At 40.0% G+C, this 21,240-nt stretch overlaps 1 protein-coding gene and 1 long non-coding RNA gene across 2 annotated transcripts in view; one reads left to right on the forward strand and one right to left on the reverse strand.

Annotated features, from left to right (window-relative positions):
* Positions 1-21,240, reverse strand: part of Cad99c (cadherin 99C) — a 226,191-nt gene that overhangs the window by 200,381 nt on the left and 4,570 nt on the right. The gene's annotated exons all lie outside the window — the stretch shown is intronic.
* LOC143373789 (uncharacterized) lies at positions 16,820-19,731 on the forward strand. Its single transcript, XR_013086533.1, has 3 exons — positions 16,820-17,475; positions 17,991-18,072; positions 18,770-19,731. It is a non-coding gene; the product is annotated as an uncharacterized LOC143373789 (long non-coding RNA).

A 21,240-nucleotide genomic window follows, 5' to 3' on the forward strand; every position in this document is an offset into this window, starting at 1 on the left:
AAACGCGGATTCATAAACACGCACGCGGAAAACCTGCCGCCGCACGACTTTACGAAATGCATCCGTTAAATTTCTCTCCGGTGTTCCTCTTAATTAACGCGGCCCGCCTTTAATATTGTGCTAACTTCTCCCCCTAACAGTGGCTAACGTCGATCAATTATGCTAATTTTCACGTTGGCGACGAAGCCAACGAATACGAGCACCAAGGGCGTGCAATTAAATACCTCGCGACTGCATTCTAGGGCAGTGGTGGCGGACCTTTTTGTCTGCGCGGGTGAAAAATTTATAAGTGATATTAGAGCGAAAACATTAATAGGGAAATAATCATTGCAGAATTTTATTGAGATATAATATAAGTAATATTAAGGCGAAAAAATTAATAGAAAAATAATCATTGCAGAATTTTATTGAGAGATAATATAAATAATATTAGGGCGAAAAAATTAGTAGAAAATTAATCAATGAACTCATAACATGACATACGCATTGTCGTATACCTAGTAAAAGGGGGCCAAAAATGTTTTAGTATGATCTACTCATATAATAATTATTTTAGTTTAAGGGGGTATACCCGTTTGAACCCTCGGAAAATGTATACATTTTGTGGATTTTTTTACAAGTCAACGGTTTGATGCAGATTTCCCGTTTTTTAACTATGTTTACATAGTATTATGAACTACTTATAAAAAAAGTTTCAGTTAAAAAACTATTGTTTTTCGGAAGTTACGGATACATGTCCGAAAGTCTCTCGATTTTAGACGGCTAAACGGTGGCCCTAAAAACTCGCGCTACGTTCAACCAATTTACTTCAAATTTTGCATGCAGAATCATAATAAGATTCCACATCGTCCAACGAAGGCGATTTTGAAAATTTTGAAAAATAAAGAAATGGTGAGAGATCAAAGGTAAAGTTAAACTTTTCTAAGAGAAAAATCCACCTTTTTCCTTTATAAATAATAATCGGGGAATCGAAATAAAAAAAGCCTTCGTTGGACGATGCGGAATCTTATTATGATTCTGCATGCAAAATTGGAAGTGAATTGGTTGAACGTAGCGCAGTTTTTAGGGCCACCGTTTAGCCGTCTAAAATCGAGAGACTTTCGGACATGTATCCGTAACTTCCGAAAAACAATAGTTTTTTAACTGAAACTTTTTTTATAAGTAGTTCATAATACTATGTAAGCATAGTTAAAAAACGGGAAATCTGCATCAAACCGTTGACTTGTAAAAAAATCCACAAAATGTATACATTTTCCGAGGGTTCAAACGGGTATACCCCCTTAATATACAGATACGTATTAAATGATATCACCTGTAAATCATTGACGTGTCAGACAAATTTTCGTACGTGCCACCTTTGGCACGCGTGCCATAGCTTCGCCCTGTTCTAAGAGACTAGAATTGTTTTGAGGAAATGCGTTCTGGAAGGTTCATCGATCGAGAGACTGTGGCAGGCGGTTTCTCGTCCACGATCGATTTTCGATACACCTGAGTGCAGGCGTATGAAGTTTTATGAGGCGGAGTTCTTGTAACTTCGACTATGGCGTGGCTCTTCGTGGAACTATCGATACAAGCAGTCCGGGAGAAATCTATTAATGCATTCTTGAGACAAGCTTTGATTCATATTAATGAGTATCAGGAGTCATGAAATGTTTGAGACAAACGTCAGCCTGCATTCCAGTAAATACTATATTCTTACAAGGAAAAGACAGGGTGTGGTGGGCATCGATTTTGATGAGCCTCGGCACGATGGATCTATGTCGAAAATAAGTGAATAGGTGTCCGAGCGTTTTAGCCAATAGGCCTTAATAATAGAGATAGTTACATGTAAATTATTCAACATTTCATGGTGGCCGTGGGGTTTTAGTGGGTAAGAATCCCACACTACCCTGGTGCTGCCCGGGGATTCCCCTCTGAAGGAGTCGGGGTGTCTTTTGAAGATTTCCCCACGTTAAAAAAAAAAATAATTTATAAATATAATTAACCTTTTTTACTGACATAGATCCATCGTGCTAAGGCTCGTCAAAATCGATGTCTACCACACCCTGTCCTCCCCTTGTTAATCTATTTCGTTCATCAATTGCGTATACGTGTTATATACATATGTACAAATTCGTTGAAGGTAAAATCGATTCTAACAAGAGTGACTAATAAACCCCACCAGCTTCCTCAAAGGCAGTGGCGGATTTAAGGAAAAAGGCCCAGGTGGCAAACGGTCAGGGACACCCTATATGTACAACAGAATTACAAATAAATTCACGCGCGCGTGGTATGAAAATTACAGAACCAAAAAAATATATGTTTGCATAAAATCATAATATTTTTGGAAGATGGGACCCTTGGGGGGCATTCTGAGCAGAGTCCCAGGCGGCAACTACTCAATGCTCATCGGCCGCTCGTTAAATCCGCCACCGCTCAAAGGATTGATTCTTATTCCTTAAAATATTATTTTCCATTTGCGTACATATTGTTGCGAACACCGGGTATAGGCCCGTGCATAGCCTGCTGGTGCTCGCAGCTGAAGATAGAAGAAGGTCGGCTCCCTTCAAAAGGCCGACAAGAAGACGGTCTTGTACCGAACGCCATTGCGTCGCAGCTTTGTAAACTATTGGTCTGTGTAACAATATAGGTCAGTCGTGTGTGCGTCCGTCTAATTATTCTTCTACTCCTTTGCGTCGGGGTGGCCTGCGATGAAACGCCCCGGCGCAACAATATCGTTAACCCTGGATCATCTCGTCGAAACAAATCTTAATGACCCATAGGCCAACTTTCCTTCTGGTGTTCGTGGAAGTGTAATTTATACTCGCATTGTAACAGATAACAATGCAAGAACGTAATTACGTTAATAACACTGTAACATTGTATTAATAAAACTGATAGAATCCAGATCCGTTTGGAAGGATTAAAAGTCTTAGATTAAAAGTGGCAATGATTCCAATCGCAGTCGACAACTGCATAGAAACGACTCTCGCAAGAATTACTGGCTCCCATGCCATATGGAGCACTATGCCACAGATGGTACCCACAGATAATGCGAGATACTTCGATTTAATTTTGCCTCGAGAAGGGCCAGAGCATGCTTAATTTCAGCGGCCACTCTGAAACCTAGTTGCATCTTCCACCGAAGCGAACAGAGAGAATGACAAGAAACCGCGATCCTAATTGTTACAGGGTTCGTTACACTGTGATCACCCATCGCTGATTCTGAAGATCCTTCGCTTCGGTTTCGCGTGGAAGAAGACCAGAGCATGCTTAGTTTCAACGGGTACTCTGAAACCTAGTTAAAAAGAGTGAAGAAATCGCGCTCCAAGTTATTGCACAGCGGCATTCGCTGATCCCGAGGAATTTATACGCGACACTGAAATTGGTGACGGCTTTCAGTAGGTCGCGCATGAATTGTGACATTCGATCGATTCTTTTTAACGAGGAGCATCGGCGACGATGCTCGTCGTTGCATTTGCGCGGGACAGGCAATAATAGGGCTGACGTACTCGACACGGCAACGGTTTACGTAATAGAAAAATTAGCTTATAAAGCGAAACTCGAGGAAAGAGAAAGGAATGCGATTGTGAGGGGTGTAGAAAATTACTGAACGCTCGCCATAACGCTGACATGCTTCGAATATCATGTGTTCCGTGAAATCGCACAACAGCGAACGGAACGGGTATTACCACACACCTGTTGGCTAATAACAAATGTTTAATTTCCTTATGTTCTGAATTAATTTTGGCTAATTAATTGCGTCGAACGAAATTTCGATTCTTTCTAATAGCTTCGCCAGCTAATTGACTGCGGGTAGGTATTGTAACTCTGTAGGTATTCGTGAGATTAGTGCAGAATGCAGAGTTTCACTTATTTGCATGTGCTACGATTCCAAAAGAGTATACCGCTTAGTCGTTTTCGTTAATTAATTGCTTTCGGTAAAAGTTGAACGCAGAGTTATTATATGTTCATAACATGGTGCATTAGAATATTCGTACGTGCATGTTGTACGAATTTTTACGCAGTAACAACTATGCTTCCTATAATAAAACAAATTGCCTTTCGCATTGCGCTTCATCGAAAATATTAATTACAACAGGAATAGTAAAGTACACAGAGACACAGATAAGAATTTTTTTTTAAATGAAACTGTATGTTATTTATCAATTAAATTTGTCCTAATTTAAAGTATATTCAACAAAGTAATGTAAATTATAATTGGTAACTCTGGCTTCAACATTAATGGGAGATTCTCCTGTAACAGCCCCCCGAAATTTATGATTTTTTTTAAGAAAAACTATTGTTAATATTGAATTAAACTCTTTTGGGATGTAAGTAAGCATCTTTGAACTTGAAGAAAATATTTTTTTTATGTCAATCCTTCTTATTATTTATTAATTATTGTAAGTCTCTTCGACGATGTTGGCGGCAGGTGTAGCGCCTGTCACAGTCTTCTGATTGCAAAAAGAAGAAAATATTCTCAAAGCTTAATAATTTACGCTGGTATTGGACCTAAAATTTTAATTTTAGTTTTATTTATAATACTTTTTTGTCAATATAAAGAATAATATGAAAAATTTGTCTAAGGAAAAACTTACTTTTCTTTCAAACGCTATAATTCTTTTAATTTTTCATACTTTTTCTTTAAAGTGTACCAATACCAGCGTAAACTATCTAACTTTAAGAAACTTCTACCATTATGGAATAAGATGACTGTGATAGGTGCTACACATCCCGCCAACAGGAGTTACATCGTCGAAGAGGTGGACAAGATTCCACAATAATTAATAAATAATAAGAAGGATCGACATAAAAAAAATATTTTCTGCAAGTTTAAAGATGCCTCTTTATATCCCAAAACAGTTTAATCCAATACGACGAACAGTTTTTTCAAAAAAAATTCTTAAATACCAGTTACGTTTGGGGCTGTTACACGAGAATCCTTCCTTAATTAAATATGTAAAACATGTGATACAAATGGAGTGGGCGGATACTTTTGCGAGTAACTTACATACGTACACGTCATCAGTGTACAGTTTACGTTATGATTCAACCAATACCCAATCATACGCTGAGAAACGCAGAATCAGGGAATCGTGTGTTTCCAGGATACAGCGAAGTTTAGTGGAATGCGTCAGAAATCTGGGAAGCATCCACTCGCGCGGCGTACCTACTTGGCATTTATCGCGAGTCGCCGGCGGAGGAATTCACGTTCACCTCGCTGTATTGACATCATCGCTCCTACAATAAACCGATCGACACGAGCGTGGAGAACGCGAAAGATGCCACGAGACGATACCCGAAAGCTAATCGCATTCTCCAAGCAATTCGGTTGATGAATGCGCCGATCGGTAAGAAAGATATTCCCTCGCCGGTTCCCCAGGATATCCGCTGGCTCCCATTGCCAAGAGCCATCGTTAAGGCGACCACGAGCAAGGCCCTGCGCGCATACGTACGTAGCAAGCTGGAAAGCGCCAACGATTCAGTTTTTAGCATGCTGGCGCCCATAAAGCGACGATACTATACGCACGCCTGGGACAATCGGGCAGCTAATTACAGATACGCTTGCAGGCATCCGATCGTAAAGGCGTTGCGGCATAACAATGTTTCCATCTTCGTTTTGAAAGGCCTCGCTCGGTGCACCGCAGCGCCTGTTATAATTACGGTGCGAATATCTCGCGAGGCCCCCTTCGGCTCCAGCGATATTCCCAGAATAGTAACGTGTACCGCAATTAGCCGAGGAATATGTACGTATCGGGCACGGGGGGAGGGAATAATTGAAATTTTACGTCAGACCCCCTTTTTCGTTGCTGGTCGATGGTAAAGGTATCGCACGAGAAGTCTTATTGGAGAGGATAATGGGTAGACCCCGCACGCTCGCCAAGGGAGCAACAGTGAATCGAAAGGAAGGCAGAATTAATGATAGCCAACTGTCATTTGCACGGCCGGTCTTAACGAGACGTTTTAATTGCTTGGATCCGAGTCAAGAGCAACCGGGGCTGGTTGCGTTAGTTTTGCGTAAGGCGAAATCAATTAACTGTAATGAGAAATCGGTGGATGTTCATTAACCGCGTAATGATTGATAGCGGCGGTATTAATTTAAATTCGAACTTTAACGAGTCGTGTAACGAACGGCACTCTCTGCGAATGTGAATGCAACGGGGATGCTAGATGGGGGATAATGTAACCAAAGTATCTCGGGTTTAAGTGCACTTGTATCAAATATCGTGGATGAACTTTACCTATATAGTAATTAGTAAACGGGTGGCTACTGGCTCAGATAAAGATGCTAGGAATGTTCCAATTTGTGTACGGTAATAATTAATTCAGAAAATGAGTATTCAGTGCACATTTTTTTTTGCTGTTAACCCGGTGATTCGATTTTGTTCAGTTGTTTATAAGCATATTGTTTTCTACTACTTAGCAAAGTACACGTGCTTCGCTGCGGTATTGATTCTACTTCTGGAAAAATGTCAACGAACACTTTCATATTTTTATACTTTTACTTTGAAATTAGTAGGAGAACTGAAATACGATGGCAAAATGTTTTTGAGAATGTTTTCAAGAAATGAGTTGTTTTTTCAAGAAGCAAATTCAAACTCTGAGATTGGACTTCTCGTTCTTAGGGCGGTATTCTCAGTGCTTAAGCATTTGCTTAAGAATAAGTAGCGACTGAGAATACCGCCCTTAACCTGTAAGCCAAAAAAGTCAAAGTTAATAAAGCGCCCTCTTCTGGTGAATCCTTGAAACTTTTCTTTAGCTTTTATTAGCATGGGCATAATACGGATAGACAGCTAAAATCCACGGTTGCTTCTGGGCTAGATTGTAGAGCCAGTAATAACTTAAACCATTTGCGGTTCTAACAATTCTTTCTTAGGGATATAAGACGTATTCTCAAATAAGAATGTTTACAAAATATTAAAAATTAATTAATATATAATACGTCAAAGTGAGTGCTTGCGTAATGCGCGCCTCCGTGTGGTGAACACGATTCCAATTAACCGGCTCATCTAAAAGCAAAATCGCTGTATATGAGTATCCTTTAACTCAAAATCTACAATGTGGAACTCGGTCGAACAATTTGAATAATAATTCATGGAGTTATACGACAAATGTCAACTTTGAAGGATTTTACTGATATAATTCTGTGATAAATGTTGTCTTAAATGTTGTTAAATTTATGCGATCTCAGTGAGCGAGTTCCACATTGCAGAGAAAAGTGCTTTGTAGGTTCAGTTAAAATTTCGACAAAAAATATCGCCCCGTTGTCAAGTTACGATGTTCATAGTCTTGAGAAACATAATTTTGAGAAAAACGGCTTTAAAGCATGGCGCGGTGCATTTACCTGCGTTGGCCCGGCCGTTACTTTTTACGCTGTAACTATCGAAATTTTTATAATTTTTCAGTGAAATCTTTTTTAAAGCACTTCTAAGACTTGTGGCTATCATAAACAATCGGAAAAAATCGATTTTTTTACCTCGAAACACCTGTGTATGTACCCCCTTAATTGCAACTCAATGCTGAAAACCGCTTCGAAATCAGACTGTCCGTTCTGATTTAATAACAATTCTACAACCTATAGCAGCCGGAATAAAACAAAGATTCTTTTGGTACATGATTCATCGAAATCGATTAACTAGTTTTTGAGTTTTGCGCTTTCAAACATATAATGGTATATGGTATAGATGGTCGAGTGAGGTCCACTTCAATACGAAGGAGTGGAAGGTAAAGATACATCGAAGTAAAAAGCTAATCTGTCTAATATACCAGTCTCTGATTTTATATTTTTATGTTTTCAAAAAGTGTTACACACATCTACTTTTGATACCATATCGGCTCTGCCACTTTTATGCCCCAGTTCCTGCGCCTTGTACGAACTCAGAACGATCTGATGAGCACAGTACTCTTAAAACCGTTAATGAGTCTGACAAAAACAGCCATAACTGTTTGATTCCCCCGTTTCTCTAAATTTGCATTATAAAGTACAAATGTACATTAGCAACTGAAACCGACCGAGGGACGTCTAGAAACAGAAGTTTTTGTGGAACCACCTGAACTGCGATAATGTTCCTCCATTCTCGTTCGTTCCTTCCCAACAAGGGGCACTTATGAAGCAACTAACCTTAGGTTATGGCGAATACTGGCCGAAGCTATGGAGCTGTATGCGCAGAAACTAAAGGTGACAAGAGTCAGGGACAGTGGAACGGTGCAAAGGGGACTCGCGAGGGATCCCATTCTCAACCTTGCTTCCCTCTTCGAAGCTTCGCGCAATAATTGCAATTTGATATTTACAAGACACGCGATATGGGTTCGCCTTTTTTTAATCCTGTGATGGCTGAGCAATTAGGTGATCGCGATTGGAAATATGAGTCTGATGACGGGCAAGGAACTGTTGCGAGAACTTTGGACCTCAGGAAGCCACAACTATACCAGCCCCTTTTGCGGGAAGCACTTTGCTTATATTCACGCGAAACGTAATTAATATGTACGTCAAAATGTTAAACAGACTTAAAGTTGAACGTCTTGATTAATTAAAAAATAGGATAAACCCACGTATCTTCACAGAGTATCGAAGAAGTCCTCTGAAATAAAGTGGAAAATGAAATCCCAGTGGAAAAAGAAAAACATGTTTCACTACACGAGTGTTTGAAATTAATCTCACGTCAAATGTAAATAGTTTCAGAGACACAAATTCTCAGATCCTTTTAGTTTAAACTATGCTAGAATATTGTCAAGATATATATTTCCGTTTCAATATAAAACACTATTTGTGCAGGTTAACAATAGCTGACCCAAATTTATTTACGACAATTCAACGATAAATTTTCAGGTTTCTGGGGGAACGAAAAATCCATAAAAGTCAGCTATTACGTGTGGGAACCTTCGAAATGGTCCCTCCCTTCTAATCCCTGTGTCTGTCGTTCTAAGCAGTCGACTTTTTCACACAAGAATTTCAACTCGGCTTCTACTTTACGCATCTTTTCCCTCGCCTTCCTCTTCCTCCACGCCTAGCTACCTAGACCCTTCCTTCTCATCCTTCGTGTCCTGCACCTGGCTACCTGCTCCACGACCTGTGCCTCAGTGGGCACGGTCAGTAACCAGCAGCGCGGTTAAAAGCGCCGCGCCTTTAAAAAGAAAAATAAATTGGCGCCTCAATCTGGGAAGCATTCCACATCCACGAGCAAGTTTAGCAAACCCAGTGCGCATGCAAATTCGTAGATTCTGTTTTCCAGGTCGTGCAGACACAGGCGCGTTGCGGTATCCATGCGAAAATAGTCGAGGAACGTTTCAGTCTTTCTCGCCGGCAAACACTAAAGGTCCTTTCATGCGAGACACCTCTGTCGACCATGGCTGCCGTTTCGTACATATTCGCAGTATTTAATATCTGTTTGTATATTTTTTAAAAATAGCAACATCTATCCTCAGGCAAGTGGATATATTTGAAATACTAGTTGCGAGGCACAGAAGTCTCTCGTGTGAACAGGTTGCCAGAGCCGGAAGTGTTTCGTGTGAAAAGGTGCAAGGGGCCGTTCTTCACGAGACATTTATGTGGCTCACGACTTGTAGGTATTTTAGATATATTCATTTGCCGCGGATAGCACTAATTTAGAGAAGGTTGAAAGGGGCAGGAGGATGAATGACTTCGTCAGAAATACTAAACGCGTATCATAAAAATGCCTACTACTAACAGGCCATAACTCGTTACTATTGATCATTCTAATTAAATATTAAGAAGGGAACGTACCGAACCCGGGAATTCAAAAAATTCTGAAACTCTGTGAATATGTAGGGAATTTCCTCCTGATTATAACGCAATTTTTGTTTGCTGCTCAAATTCACTCGAAGAGGGCGAAATTAGCCCCTGAAAATTCGAATATTTTCCGATTTTGTGTTATAACTCGCGAACTGTAAGAGATAGAAAAAAGGTTTCAAGACAAAAGTTACTTCTTTTAATTAGATCTAGCATTTGGTAGAGAAATTATTTTATGATTCACGAGTTATAACACAAAATCGGAGAATGACCGGATTTTCAGGGATCAATCGCACCCCCTTAGAGTGAATTTCGACGGGAAACAAAAATTGCGGTATAATCAGGAGGAAATTCCCTACATATTCACAAAGTTTCAGAATTTTTTGCTTCGGCATCTCTCTTTGTAAAGAATTTATGTCACTAACGGGGGAAGCTCGGCAACTCGAGTATTCAAAAAAATCTGAAACTTTGGAGAAACGTAGCTCGAGTGATGCTAATAACGTAACTATTTATTGATTCGGTAATAAAATGGCCCCAAGGGTGAATACACACCCTCAAAGATATTGTGGATTTTCATATTACCGTGAATATCTGCGAAACTGTAAAAAATATTGAAAAAAAATTCTATTCAAAGTTGTATGGCTTTGGATATCCTACAATATGGCAATAAAAAATTTTCGAAAAAAATGGTGGGGGGATAAATTTTGAAAAAAAATAATGTTTTTCGGAAATTCTTCAGCATCGCTTTATAGAACGTAAAAAACTATACAACTTTGAATTTAACTTATTTTTTATATCTTTTACAGTTTTGTAGATATTCACGATAATCTAAAAACTCACCACTTGTTGGAGGTGATGTTTTCGCTCCTAGGATCATTTTATTGTCGAATCAAAAATAGTTATATTACTAGCATCACTTGAGCTACATTTCTACAAAGTTTCAATTTTTTTTGTTGAATTTTTGAGTTGCTGAACATCCCTAAGTAGTAATATTCTTCCACAGAACGTTGACTTTCATCACAATAAAATTGCACAAATAACATCTATATTTTCGGCAAATCGATTATATTTCTCACATAATATCACGGATTTTGACGAAACTAAAATGTGGTGCAGTTCCCATAAAATTATAGGGGGTTTATGTCACCCCGTTACTCATTTCGACGTTCTGTAAGACCTGTTCACAGCAATTAGCTCTTACAACTAACATTTCGCTATCATAAGGTAATGCTCCAGGAAACGCGGACATCCTGAACATTCAAACGAACTTATGGCTCGACCGAACATGTCTGGCAATTAGCAAACGTATCGTTCACTCAGCGCAAAAAGTCTGCGCGCACATTTAAAAAGGTTCTACGAAGCGCGTAAAACACGGTCGCCGGGAACTATCGAACGGCTGCGCGACGGTTCGTTAATCATCCCCGAACTATAAACAGAAGTAGTGGTATAATCTATGCGTTGTTAACGGAATGGAAGAGCGTGCGTACAAAACCGACCGGTAGACTAGGAAGTACGAATCGTCTCGCTGCTTCTATGTAAATTGAGGACAAAACGACAATTTGTATGATAAACGTGGTATAATGCGAGCAGCGAGGCAAGTATGTATGAGGGTGGTTTGCGCACATCGGGCGCGGTCATTTTTCAATCGTAAATTCATGATGGTGATTAACGAGCATATCAGTCGTGCGTAGTACGGGTCATTAACCATCGACGCAAGCAAGGTTTAACATCAACGCCGAGTGAGCAACGTATTAGTAACGCGAAGTTTCTTCTAATGTAAATGGAAGAATCTAGCGTGATGTAAAAATGTCTGCGAACCTCGCGAGACGACAAACGTCCCCGCGCGAGCGTCCCCTAAGGGTGCGTAGAACGGAAGGTAGGGATTATTCGTTATGCGCGCCTGTTAAACGTGACTGTACGCATCTTGTAAATCTTTTCTGCCCGTGTGAGAACGACAACTAGGTCTCCGGGTAGTTGCAGCTTTAAGGAAAGTCGTAAGCTAGCAGAGGGTAGCAAAGAAAGATGTTCAATCGAGAAGAAGGCAGATAATAATGGCACCTTTCCTTTTGCCTGTGCTAATAAATTCCGCGGCACGTTCCACGTGGCACAAAACAGGGTGGCACAATGCAAGGTAGGTATCTCTGGTCCAGGTTAATATTTGCATTAATTTCAACCGTGAGCCTGGTTTTCCGAACGTCGCCACGTTCCCAAATCAATAGAGGGAAGAATTCCTCGCGACTAAATGCCTGCAGCGTCTATTCAGCATGCCGCATTCAGAGTTCGGTATACAGGCTTTGTGATCGCGTAGCTTTTTTCCCAGCTAACAAGCTACTTTTCAGTAAACGGGAGGTTGGAGAGCAATGTTAGAGGAAGGACGAGTTTATACATTAAACATGTTGAATTCTTTAATGCGACGAAATATATTTTCATTTTCAGTCGAAGGTCGTTTGAATGCAACTGTTATTCAGTGTTGGATTTTTGGGATACTGTTTTTGGATAAGTGCTGCGTGTAAGCTTAACGTTTACATAAAGGTGTGTAGTCATGTATTTTATAGATATTTTGGAAAATATAATTGAACACCGCAAGTGCCAAAATAAAAGAAAAATTTCTCGGTAATTATTCTACTTGCCAATGGTAATACTATAGTATAGAATTTGATTTTTGGCACTTACAGTGTTTTCTGTAAGGACTCTTTAATTATGTAATTAGATTATTCTGTCACTTTTATACAAAGTTATCCGAATAAAACTCATCTCCGTAAGAAACAATGATCTCGGCTGTTTTTTACAAGTTCTCTGTGAATTCAAGCCTTCCTTTATTAGTCAAAGCCCCTGTTTCCTTTCTCATTTGTGGTCTTCGCGTATTAAAAATTCTTTACAATAACAATTTTGAAGTACTTGAGCTGGTCACCCTCTATAGGCGATCTGTTGTTCATTTTTAGGTCCAAAATATATTATTAAAGCCAAGACATTCTTAATCACTAAATATAAAGGAAATACAGCCAATTTCTGTCTTTTCTACGTTCTAGTATATTTTTGATTGCACAATTCCGTTTGTCAAACTGACGGTACATCTATTTTAGAGGCTGAATTCGAGAATTCGTGATGATAAAGTCGGAAATGCAAAATATACCATTGCATCCGTATATGTAGCCAATAACGTACGTCACCTTTCCCTTTGCAGGTTCGCCGAAGTGCTTCGAAGGCTATCGAAGCACGCGGCTGACTTTGCAAGCAAGATGGATCATGTTTGCGTTTAGCTATATAATTTCGGTACATGTATGAGCAGCAGCACGTGTTGCTCGGCGAACAACTGCGTGATGCCTTTATTCGAGTAACAGGAGTTCAATTCCAAGCAAGCAATACGTATACGTGATGTAATGGAATACCTACTATACAAACTTTTTTTCATTGTGCTAGAGACCTTACGTAATTTAATTTATACCTTGCATGCACAACTTTTTGCGGAGGGAAATTTTATATTGGAAACCTGAAAATGGGTGTGTTCAATGATAAGTGAAACTACCTAACAGTGAACGCGTGGCATCCAATAATTACACAGTGATGAACTTTCTCCGAATTTCAGGGGTAACTAATACTTTTGCAGCATTCTGTTATATTAATAGATATTAAAAATACTTATTTTCAATTTAAACTTATTTTTACTAAGTTTGTTTGTTAAGTTACTTTTGCCTCTATTTTTATCATTTTTTTATCTGTTACCATCCTCCTTTTAGATAGTTTTTATTCTGAGTTTGCTTCTCTACCCTGAAAGTAATATTTACAAACTGCTAAGTGCTTCTGAGGATATTCGTGATTGTTTATTTCTTTAAATTGAGAAATTCCGTGAAAATATTCTGGCGTAGTAGAATTTTGTTTGTTCAGAGAGCAATATGATTCAGATAATAAAGATTCGCTATTTTTCTAGTAGTAGGTAAATAATGTAACATCACTTAATAGTAGCTGAAGGAATATGGACTTTAAGAAGTTTGAAAAATTACGCGTCGAATAAACATTTACTTTGTTTAACTGATTGTGAATGCAAGTAAGCAGAGTTCTACTCATTATTACTGTCTACAAACTCGACTCGGTACATTGTGTTTCATTTTAATGCAACAAAAAAATCCCCAACCATTGCAGGAAAGAACGTCGTCCTTAATTAGAAGAAACGGTGTAACTCATCATTCGGGATAAATTATGCAGAAACCTACAAACCCTCAAAATGACAAAAAATTAATTAAACACAGTACAGATCTCATAATTTCGTGATATTTATTTTGCAAAAAATTACCAACCCATAGAACAACTCTTACATCATACAATTATTAAAACCACAAAGCCATAAATCCATTTTAAGTTTAAAAAAAAACTACAGAGAATTTAAAATAATATTAATTATACTACTCGCTATTAAATAACCCCTTAAAAAACATTGCAAAACAATAATAAGAAATAAAATATACCCAATAGAAATAAAGTTAATTTTCTTTTACAATTAAAGTCTTCAAACCGGACTCAATTTCAGATCATTGCGGGTTGGTAGCTTTCTGCATAACTTGGTCCATTTGAAAACGCATTACATCAAGCTTAGGTGAGTTACCTCGTCGCAAAAATATAAATAACATTATCTCATATGTAACATCTGTTGTGGCCAAAACGAACTACTTTTAGTCAAGAAATGGCAGAATTAACAGGTTAACTTAAAAGGGGGGGTGAAACACGGAAGAACTCTAATCTCCCTGGGAATACACATTTCACGAACTCACGGCGCAGCCGTTTCCTGAGAGGAAACGTACTGAAATTAGAAAGTAAACCAGGAAAACGTGTACATATAACGATAGGGCAGGAGGAAATTTAAGCAGACTTCCTTTCTTGTGCTTCGAGCAGTCGTGTCCTGTGGAAACTATAGGCCTGACAGGATCGTGACGGCGATGGAGCGGCTCGCGTGCCGTTCTAGGGGATCATCGATCTGTGCGAGGTAATTTTCCGCGATGTGCGAAAGGGATCGTCTTCGTCCACACCGCATTGACTTTCAAATCATCGGCGTTTGAACGGGAGATGCACGACCATGCCATTCACGACTGCCGGCAGCGATATTAGCCGTCAGGAATTTACTGCAGCGACAAGCTTTATACGTTTATGTCGTTGCTTGACACCGGGAGGGTGAGTGCAATTAGAAAATAATGGGACCGCGTAAAAAACGTAATCGGAAAACATAAACGAAACGGTAACCAATCTCCAATTCCCTGAAATTTCAACGAACAGTCGTGGAGGTTTCATAATTTATACAAACAAAGAAAGAAGCAGATAGGTATTTAAGAATTCGACCACTTCTGTTTCTCGGGATCTACCTTAAGAAACGCGCCAAAGTTTCGAGCAGTCACGTATTCCTTCCTCCGCGTAAACAAGGGGAGATAACTGGGAACAAAAGCGATAATCTTCGCGCGCATGTTAGAACACCAAGCACCTCGAGTTTTATTGCAAGCTATCCCAGCGCCACAGTTGCTTTTATGATCCGCAAGGAAAAGGAGCTAAATCGGAATCAGAATTCGACGAGGAAATGGCTTCCACGCGGAGCATCTCCCCGTCGTCACGTAACAGCGATTTGTCTTCAGGACAGCGAAATTAACGTTGCCCTAATCTATTCCCCGCTAAGCTTATACCTGTTGCTCCGAGTGTATACGAACCGGCCACCTGCGTTTGCTTGAACAGGTGGGTGCAAGGGGTCAAATGTAACGTCGAAACTTGCGGCACACGTGGTACCGAGTTACGAGAAACTAGTCGTAAATCGAGGTGAACTGAGCCGCTTCGCCGTGGGCGCCAATATAACGGTGACGGTCAGGTCGCTAGTGGCCTCCTTTCTGCGGGAGCGTTCCTCTTGCTCGCTCCTCTTTTCAGGCCGGTGCCTCTTCTTCGACTTCGGCGATTCGTGTAACTGTACATTCGTTCGTATAACCATCTTCTTTCCATACCACGGGACGCGTGTACACACGCGAGTATTCGGCGCATAGCGGCCTCGGCATCGGCGAAAAGTCTGGGCTCGAAGCGTCGCCACTTCGAGGAAGAAGCTACTTCCAGGACAAAGAGCAGTGGCTGATGCAGCGGTTACTAAACGGTCGAAATTATGCTTCGCGAAAGTGGAACAGCTTTGAAACGTGTCTGTATTTTTTCCAACAATATGTTTATAGCCGAGTGGGAGATTTCTGCAAATGGTCCGAATGTTTAATTGTGGTGTAATGCTTGAGTGTTTACAGTTATTTTTCTGTTGGGAGACTGAAAAGTTTTGGGAAACATGTACAGGTTTGGTTGGGACATGAGGCAATCCACTGTTGCCACCTTGCTTCAAGAGTAACTACAGATTAAATAATTTAAGTACTTCGTCCTAGGTTGGTAATATTTTAATAAAGAGATAGTATAATACAATAGTATATGACATTGTGTTTAATCGTTCAAATAGGTAAGCAATTCTTAATTCTCTTTTAACTTCAGTGGAAATCCTCGAGAGGATAATCGGTTCTAAGAATTTCGTATATGTCAATGGCTGTGTTTGAAAATCTTGTGTTTAATTGAATAAATGTTTCGAGAAATGCAAACAGGTAATCCTATTAATTTCATGTGTAACAAACAATTGTTAGTCGCATACTGGTTATTTATAATCACTGGAATTCTGGAATGAACTCAATTTCCATGATTAGAATATGCTTTATTTAATCAGAGTCTCTGGTTATTCTCACTTATAATGATTTAACATCTAAACCCCTACAGCACCGCAACGTTGCACCAGCGTTGCTGTGCAAGATTGCAATGTGCGCGCAACCTTGCGGCAATATTCCTATGTCCGCCCCGCGCAATATTGCACGGCAACGTCCCTGCAACGAAGTGTGCTGCATGGGAAGTTGAGGCTACTAGTCAAGTTCCACTTTACTCAAAGTGATTCACATACAAAATGTATAAAGAACATTTGATATTTTACTATTTTGCCTTTCACTTTTGTTTCTAAAACTTTTCTAAACATCCCAAATATTAATGTGCCCTTAAATAAAGTCGATCAGCACAACAGAATTACTTAAAAAGGTGTGTAATCATATTACACAATACTAACGCTTTCGTGCATTCCTAGCAATTTCAACAAACGGATACTATTTCATTTTAGAAGGAATAACTAACGATACGGCGGCTTCGCACGAGTGTATAGTTAAACAATGGCCAACTTTTGCATTAAAACGTCTGGTGCGAGAGGAAACCGCGTCTCCTTCTCCTCCTGTAGCTAATTAGCGTTGATGGGAAGGTGATGCGCGATCTAAACAGAGCAAACTTCAGCGTTAAATCGCGCCAGGTGAAACGACGCCCGGAGCTGCACGTAACGCCGCATTCGCCGCGATTTAGAACGTTCATTCACTGTCACGAATAATCGAGATCCAAGAGAAATCGCAAGCGATTCGTTAAGTTTTCCTGCCTACGTTAAGACACCGGTAATACACATTTACTCGGATCTGTCAGTTCATCGCGTGTCATAGAATTGCTTCCTGGAAGCCAGGCTAAGAGGTGTGTAATTACATTTCCTTGAAATAAAGAAACCAATCTCGAGGGCGATTCTCATGCTGCAAAGCCTTGCGAATTGCACAACGGTGGCTCGCGAAACTATCGAGTACGTGCATTGTCAATCGACGCGTTGAAATTGCAGCTGAACATGGATTAAGTGAAACGAGAACAAGCGTTATTGAACAGTGAGCAGTCTATAGGTTAGGTTCGGTTTATTTTTTCCTCGGTTTACATGCACTTACATATAAGCACCCAAAGATGGCGCTTCAAGATACTTGTTATTAGTGATCGTCTAGGGAGTGAGCGGAACAACGTGTATCGTTGCTGATTGGTTGCCGCGATTTTGGAGCAAAAGTGGAAGTAGACAGAGAAAGAAACTGTAAAAAAAAGAAAGAGACAGAAATACTGATAGAAAGAGACAGAAGTACTGACGGGAAGAGAGAGAAATACTGATAGAAAGAGATGTGTTTATTTCCGGTTTTGCTCCAAGATGGCTGCGGTTATAACAATCACTCCCTAGAGGATCGCTACTTCTTATATTGCCAAACGGACTCTAGTGAATCAGAGAGCAGTCTAAATGGTCAGGATTGAGAATGCACAATGTTATGAAATATACTACACATTCAGAGCTTTTTCACACGGCACATTTTTGTAACCTGCCACAGATGTTTCGTACACATTCACATACTTTCTATTTCTTTCTGTTGTTGTTAAGTAATCCCTGTCTCTGCTGAAGGCACACAGAGTGGAACTGAAATAACAGTGCAACCGGACATGGAGCGACTCCTCGTGCAGAAGTAAGTGAGAAGGTAGAAGAAAGATATTTACTTCTCGAGAAAATCGAATTCGAATTGCACTTCACCAGAGAGTAACAGAATTTATCAGTAAATATTGTCCAGCTGCAAGTGAAATTAATCTTCGTTTACAAATGAGTCGAAGCGATAGAATAATTTATGGCATCCTTCGAATGGGCCTTTATTTTCGAGGAAATTAATTCGAAGGTAGAACAGAATTTTCAAGCTCAATTTCCTCGAAAACGATGCCTCGTACGAAAACATTTTATTCGACACTTCTGACTCACGTTCGCGCAAGCAATCATTCCCTTCGCTTTGTACTACCATTTTGGCTGCCCCGCGTGTATCCGTAACGCCAGCTGCGAGTTCTAGAATTGTCACATAGCCATGGATTGTTGATCATTGTAATTACGGATAAAAGCAGAGCGATAACGTCCAAGGAGTCTATACATGATTAAAGATTCGTATAAACAGCGTTTATATCTATGTTTACATCCTGATCTCCGACGATTGTTAAAGCCGAGTTTGTTAAGGAGCAGGAAGAGCGCGTTTATCTCGGCGGCGCATCTTTCGGGGTTTCGTGATCGCTGTCGCACGTTTTCCAACACGCGAAAAGGCTCTGCCTTGGACGTGGGAAAAAAGCCGTGTTGTTCCTACCCGTGTTAATTCAATCTGTATGAGAATTCGCCCTTTGTTACAGGTACACCTTCCACCACACCAGGGATTTAGCCAGCCTCGGATCCTTATCTCAGCTCGTTTCTCGAATCCGCAAATTTATCACGCCAGTCGCCTCTGTAATTAAAACTGTTAGATCAAGCTCAAACTCAGTTCCCTATTTAGGCACCATCGATCGTACATGCCTTAATTATGCGCGCGGCTCGGCATTGAAATGAAAAACCGGGGATTTCGTCCTGGCTTATTGCATTGCCGTCTCGCGTTTTGTCTTCTTAATAAAGTGCACGCACGACGATGTTTCAATGCAATTCAACCGATGAAGCCCCTCGATTTATCGTCGATCTTACGACTGCTCACTATAGAACGGCTAGAGGCGAGCTCGTGGCTCACAGTGCAATTCAATTTCGATTTATATTTCCTGCTGATTTAGACGCGCAATAGCAGCGATAAATTATTAAACGCGCGTCGGAAGAAAGGCACTAACGTCCACCTTTGGTAGGTACACGTGCTCCTGTAATACAGAATCTCAGCGATAGCAGCTAATTTACATTAGACACGGTCCGTAGATTCAGTCTTCTAATGACACTTTTTACAGCACAGTTACACCTCAATATCTCCAGCTTTCACGTTACCTAATTACGAGACAGGTGCACGCGACCTGTGACATTTGGTAATTCAACGAACTCGTTTCGGCAACCGGGCCGAACATGCATTCACCAAGCCTATTTACATTTGTATTCCCATGCGATAACGGTGTTACGTAACATTTGCCGAGCAAAATAGAAAAAAAAAATTGATGAAGGTAGGTAGTGTAACGTGCTCTTTCCCTTTTCTCAGGCAATAGACTGTTTTTTTTTTATCCAATTTCGCGCAAGACTGAGCAAAGTGCCGCTATCCTTCCTGAATTCTTAATGTCACGCCATTATCTTCAATTGTTGATGACGTTTTTTACTGATAGCAATTGAAGAGTTCTTGTAGAAAACACTACAAGTGTCAAAATTGAAAAAAAAATTGTTGGTAATACTATAGAGAGTATAGAATTTGATTTTTGGCACTTACGTATATCCGCCTGGCGGATATAGGGTCTTAAATATCAAGCTACCCGTGTTACTTACTGTTTCTATTATTTCTTGAAGGAGATACAGTTTGTACAACATAACAAGATCAGAATCTCATACAAAAGATTAATTTGAGGTATGTATTAATGATATTATAAGGCAAAATCTCAGGCTATCCGTCGTTTAATGATACGTGTATGTAACATAATATGTTACATTAATATTTAAGTGAAAATTGATTTAAAGTGAAAGTTTTTATACCTGGCAGAAAAAGCTGGAGGTACAATACTGGAGCTTTTAAGATTTGGTGCGAGGACATTAATATTTAAGTGAAAATTGATTAAGGAATCAATTTTAAAAGGGAATCTTATCATTTTTATATTATGTACATTATATTATTTTGTCATATATTGTATTATATTATATTATTTTGTCATATATTGTATTATATTATATTATTTTGTCATATATTGTATTATATTATATTATTTTGTAATATATTGTATTATATTATATTATTTAGTCATATATTGCATTATATTATATTATATGACAAATATGATAAGATTCCCTTTTAAAATTGATTCCGTAAATATTAATATCCTCGCACCAAATCTTCAAAGCTCCAGTTATGTACCTCCAGCTTTCTGCCAGGTATAAAAAATCAAAATAAAATTGTTGACTCCGCGGAATGTCTTTCCGCAAGTGTACAGGAGCATCACTTTTCTGTGCCACACGGTATATAGACGGAAACGTCAACGATCAGGTTTGTTATGATCGTCACCCAGTATATGTCGCGCGGAGGAAGTTAGTAACAAGAAGAACCGGTCGACTGGTACAGTAACCGTTTCGTATCTGTCATTTTTCCCCGGCCGATACCTGCTTCTACGCCGCGTACCCTTTATCCTCTTTTCCACCTACCTTTCACCAGTTTCCCCGACAAGGGTGGGGAGGTCGGCCGGGGGGGGGGGAGAAGGCAAAGATTTTTCAGGGACAACAATGCACTGACTGCGGCGCACGTTGATTTCGAGACAGCGCGTGCCTCCTGATTTACAGTAGAAGAGCCACGGGGTACACGTGAGGGCACTTAGAAGTCTGGTACGAGAGAGTTCTGAAACTCACGGCAAAGTGGATAGGCGGGTTTTCTATCGGAGGCTGTCGATCCGAGAAAAACTTGTCGCAATCAACGCGACCCCTTCGCGCTTTTCTGCCCTCGTCGGTTCAACGGAGCGCCCCGGGGCGCGTTAGAACTTTTATTTAATCACTCTCGCCTCCCGTTTAATCGAGCATCCCTGCGCCGTGCCAGACACTTCCCGCCGCGAATCCACGCGAAATTCACCGGCACGCCGAGGCAACGATAACGAAAGTAAATCGCGAGGCTTCCGTTGCACCTGGTTTCCCAAGGAAGATCATGCCAGCAGGAAATTAGACATCGAAT

Source organism: Andrena cerasifolii, chromosome 10 (assembly GCF_050908995.1).
Source record: "Andrena cerasifolii isolate SP2316 chromosome 10, iyAndCera1_principal, whole genome shotgun sequence".
NCBI lineage: Eukaryota > Metazoa > Arthropoda > Insecta > Hymenoptera > Andrenidae > Andrena > Andrena cerasifolii.